Source organism: Dasypus novemcinctus, chromosome 10 (genome assembly GCF_030445035.2).
Source record: "Dasypus novemcinctus isolate mDasNov1 chromosome 10, mDasNov1.1.hap2, whole genome shotgun sequence".
In the NCBI taxonomy this organism is placed as follows: Eukaryota; Metazoa; Chordata; class Mammalia; order Cingulata; family Dasypodidae; genus Dasypus; species Dasypus novemcinctus.
The window spans coordinates 22,062,508-22,068,033 of record NC_080682.1 but is presented as its reverse complement, the minus strand read 5'-3'; the positions used below and the strand labels follow the sequence as shown (position 1 = coordinate 22,068,033).

The following is a 5,526-nucleotide window of genomic DNA, read 5'->3' as shown; positions in this document are numbered from 1 at the left end:
TATACCACAACAACTTTTAAACACTTTGCCTAATATTTTGTTAATGTTGAGAGCAAAAGACTTGGAAATCTATTTTCTGTATACTCAATTTGATCTTTGTGAAGGAATTTGGAGAGGACATTGTGCAAGATTGTCTTTTGAACAACAGAAAATAAAACCATTTCTTAATTCTTTCTTTTGGGTGTGAACCCATTGTTGGTAGGAGCAATAAAATATGCCATTTTTTATTAAAGTGTGGAGCAACTTGTTGAGTTTTGGATTTAACACTATCACTGTAGGAGTTAATGAAGAGAAAGCCACTTGGAGGAGTGTATTAATTAGCCCAAGGGCTGCTGATACAAAATACCAGAAATTGGTTGGTTTTTATAAAGGGTATTTATTTGGGGTAGAAACTTACTGTTACCAATCCATGAAGCATAAGTTACTTCCCTCACTGAAGTCTGTTGGCATGTGTTGGAGTAAGATGGCTGCTGACATCTGCAAGGACTCAGGCTTCCTCTTCCCCTTAAGGCTCTGTAGTTGCAGCTTCACCCAATATCAGCTGTAGGCTGGGATAAATCTTGCTTCTCTTTTGGGACTTGTTTCTCTCTGGGTTCAGTTGCTCTGCTTTCTCCAAAAGGCCAGCTGTACTTTATCAAGCAAATGGCTCATCTCTCTTCCCAGGGCCTCTGCCATGTCTAAAGGAACCTTCTATTTCCTCACATATTTGCTTCTTTGTGTATTTACTTCCCAGGGCTCCAGCATTAAAACTTCAACCTCCCTTCTCTGCAGAATGGTTTCTCTGTGACTCCCTGCCCACCAAGGGGGCAGGTCCTCAACATCCTACTGATGTGACCCAATAAAAGTCCAAATCAGTATTTAATCAAGTAAAACTGAAACCTCTGAATCCAATATAAAAGGTTATCACTCGCCCAGAGGAACAGATCAGTTTACAAACATAATCAGTATTTCTTTTCTGAACTCTTCAATAATATCAAACTGCTACAAGAAGTAAAAGCTAAAAGTCAACAGAATCTGGAAGAGAAAAGAGAGAACAAGACCATGTGACAGGAAAGCCTAAGAATCCTAAGGTTTCTACCCTCCAGAATGCCACCAAAACATGTAGGAAGCAAGAATTCCAGTTTCAGAAATTGTGAGAAAAATAAGTTTGTTGGTTAAGCCAGCCCACTGTGTATTACTTGCCAGAGCAGCAGATCAAACTAGATTAGACTCCACATAACATAAATATTTCTAAAATATAGAATCAAATTTCCAACAGTCTATTTCATATATTCTCTTCACCCAATAAAATATGCTTACCAAGCTTCAAAGTCAAACCACATACACAAAAAAAATAAGTTCAATTTCTTTTATCTCTTTCTAAGAATTCTAAAAACAAGCTAAAGGATAAATTTTGAGGAAAATCTATGGGTAAAATACCATCCTGCTGAGCCTCACAACCCAGTATAATAAGTTTAAAATAGTTTATGTCACAAGAAAATAATAAAAATTAAATTTTGGTTTACACATTTCATTTTTATGTATAACTTGTTGAAATTATTTGAAATATTTGTATAGCTTATAAAAATGTCAATAAGTAAATAATTCACAAAATGCAATAGGACTATTTAGCAAATTGCACAAGAATGACATATTATCTTTATGGTCTTATAGTCTGTGTTGCTTTCCTAAAAGCCCCTTTGATACCTTTGTTCCTCACACTATAGATTAGAGGGTTGAGCAATAGGTTCAAGACAATGTAGAACAGGGCAGCCACTTTGTCTCTCTCCAGGGAATAGGTGGCACTAGGCCTTGAATACATGAACAGCAAGGATCCATAGCAGAACATGACTGAGATCAGGTGGGAATCATAGGTGGAGAAGGCCTTGGGCCTTCCAGAGACAGAGCAGATCCTCAGAATAGCCAGAAGGGTGTTAAAATAAGAAATCAGGATGGCAAGTAGGCTGGAGAGTACAGTGAACCCCACCATTCCCAGAAGGACTTTTGCATAAATCCAGCTCTCTAAACAAGACACTTTTACCAATGGTGTTGCATCACATAAAAAGTGGTCAAAATATTTTTAACACAGAAACTTAGGCAGAAAGTGTTGGCAGTACGGGCTATGGCATTTATGAAATCCCCTAAGAAGACACAAGCAACAAGACCAATACAGAGAGACCTGGGCATTGTACTTGAATATCCTAATGGGTTACAAATTGCCACATGGTAGTCATAAGCCACAGCTACTTGGTGAGAGCACTCAGTTTAAGCTACAACACAGGAAAGAAAGAACTGGACCTCACATCCAACTAAGGACATATATTTACCTTCTGAAACACAAATAGTCAGATTTCAGGGGTATACACGGATGTATACCAGAAGTCCAGGAAAGACAGATTGCCAATGAAAAAGTACATGAGTGTATGTATGTGCTGATCAAACCAGATTAAGATAACAAGGATCATGTTCCCTGACAAGGTTATCAAGTATCAGAAATATTACAAATAGAATCAGCTGCAAGTGGGGATCTGTGGTGAAGCCCACCAAGATGAATTCAGTCAGAAGAGTGTGATTTCCCAGTTCCATGTACACAGAGGAAAAACCTTGAATAATTATGAAGGAAAAATGATTTAGTGTCACAGCTACTGCAAGAAGCAAGCAAAGGCATCAATTAAATCAACAATAACTGAGAGAAATTTTTATTACTATCTATCCAGAAGTATAGAATTTCAGTCTGTGATTTGAGAAGACCCGTGAAACAGAAGTCAGAATCTGGATTTATTCTGACTTCTAAAACTAGGGATCTTTATTAATTAACTGTTAAAGAGGGACCAATCCTATATTCTCATCAGACAGCTAAATAATATGGAGCCTATAAGTTTTATCAATAACCCCTTTGAAAGATCATATAATAGAGGAAAGTAGACATTCATGAAAACACCAGGCCAATACTTGGCACATTCGGTGCACTCAAAAAATGTCAGATTCGTTCTGCATATATTGAGAGCTTTTTCTGAGCCAAGCATTTTGGAGATAGGTATATAAATACCAATATAGAGCTACTTCTCCTGTCATTATTAGCAAAAATAGCAAAAATTTTATAATACTCACTATGTGCCAGTTACTATTCTAAGTCTTATACTAAACTCCCTTAATATTCACAACTTTACAATGTACATACTATAGTGATACTCTTATTAAAGTTGATGAAACAGAAGCTTAAGAGATTTAAGTAACATGCCCAAGGTTGCAAAGTTAGTAAACACAAAATTGGTGTTGAAACCCAGAACCTTCTTAATCAAGAGCTCATGCTCTCAACTCATAAACCATTTTCCTCTTTTATAAGCAAATATTTTTCTCTCTCTTGCTTTCCTTACAAAAACTGTGTTCTAGCCCTCTGGTAATCTGACTTATTCTTCCCCCTTAAACCATATTTAAATATATTTATCTTAAGAATGCTTTGGTTTAGAATATCTTGTGGTTATATGAAATTTTTTGCTGGTTGGGCCAATTTTTGATACTCTGGGTATTGAATATTAGGAAGAACCTATGTTTTGGTGTCAAGGCATTGAGGAACCATGAATCATTCAGAGTCTAAGTCTTGATGTGGCAAAGCTCTCCAGAGAAGCGGAGGAAGGCATCCACGTAAAGTCATCATCATTACTAAATTAGACCTAATGGTCTCAGTAGCCAGCTGACACACTTCTGCCTTCAATGTCAGTAGGAAAGAACTAAAAAGAAAGAATTATGGGTTATTGATGTCTAAAAGACTTACCTTTGAGCTTTGCCAGAGTCAGTGTTGCATTGAGAATGCAAATCTAAATAGAACTTGAGATCTAGCATTCTTCCTTGATAAGAAGCAAGATGGGGATGTCCTAATGATTTAAATATATATGTTAATGTTCAGTGAAGAAGCGACTTGATTGATCAAAGTGGATAATAGCAACTTGGGGTCCTGAAAGCCTTTCTAGTTCCCTAATTGATCCTATTTAAGGGACCTCTACTCATTAGCTCAACACACAAAGTTCTTTACAAGTTTCTTTCAACTTACCTTTACAACCTTCTATCTCATTACCTTTATTCATTCACACTGAAATTCAACTCAACTAATTACATTCATGAAAAATTTCCCCATAATTAAGGAGATTCACAGTTAGATATACACCACTTTTATCACTCATTTGTATGCTAAAATCTTTTCTTAAATCTCCAGCCTTAAATCTTATTTACATGACAGGAATTTATGATTATTGTATGCATGATGTACAAAACTGGGAGTTATAATGGTATTAGCACAATAGTCACCCTGAACTTTCTCTACCACTTATATATTGGTGAATTCATTCAGTATTTGAACTTATATATTGGTGTTATAACACTTATTTAGGCAAGGAAAGTTATCTGAGACTTACTAATTTCATTCATGTTCAAATAATTTGGGCAGCATTGGAAACATCTGACAGAACCAATCACTATATATTTTTTCCCTCTACAGAGTGAAAAAATGAATAAAATAAATTTTCCATCCTCTTTCTCAAAAATCTTTCCAAAAAGAAGAGATTTTTAAAGGAATCCCAAAATATAATCAATCCAGCTGGTAGTTCATTGTAGAGGTAAGGAGAGAAGAAAGGGTATATACCACATTCCTCACATGGGAGAGATCTTGGTAAATTCAAGGAACGTAGAAAGATTAAATACAAATTTGGTGGAGTAAGGCCCCACCAGATGAGCCAGAAGGTCACAAAAAGTCACAAAACTCCTTGTGCTTCATGTTGAGATGTGGCTTTTTAAACCAACCCAAATGGAAGCCTTGTCATAAGGAGGAAGTCATCTACACCTACACCTTTTACCTTCACTCTGGCAGCAGGTAAGGAATGAATTGAAGGGAGCAAGTGCTCCTTACCTGAAAACACCCTGAAATCCTCTCAATCTGTTGCCTTTTAATCACTCCTTTAAAGAAGTAGAAAAGGGATGTGTTTAGACATTCTGGAAACAATAACTAGGGATTGTATAATCTGTGTCCTTATTCTGGTGGACAAGACACAAAGACTGTCATTCTCAAACTTTCCTCCAAACAGGAATTTCTATTTACACAATAGTTTATCCTCAAGGTTCATTGAAGTGCTAAGGGCAAGAGTCAAAGTATGCAGTTGTGGTGGCGGACTTGGCCCAGTGGTTAGGGCATCCGTCTACCACATGCGAGCTCCACGGTTCAAACCCCTGGCCTCCTTGACCCATGTGCAGCTGACCCATGCACAGTGCTGATGTGTGCAAGGAGTGCCCTGCCTTGTAGGGGTGTCCCCGCGTGGGGAGCCCACACGCAAGGAGTGCGCCCCGTAAGGAGAGCCACCCAGTGCAAAAGAAAGTGAGCCTGCCCAGGAATGGTGCGGCACACACGGAGAGCTGACACAACAAGATGATGCAACCAAAAGAAACACAGATTCCCATGCCACTGACGCCAAACAGAAGCGGACAAAGAAGATGCAGCAAATAGACACAGAGAACAGACAACTGGGGTGTGGGGGTGGGGGTGGGGGAAGGGGAGAG

At 37.9% G+C, this 5,526-nt stretch overlaps 1 pseudogene; it reads right to left on the bottom strand.

Moving 5' to 3' along the window:
- Positions 1-1,639: 1,639 nt before the first annotated feature.
- Positions 1,640-2,565, bottom strand: LOC101430747 (olfactory receptor 9G4-like; annotated as a pseudogene).
- Positions 2,566-5,526: the final 2,961 nt, after the last annotated feature.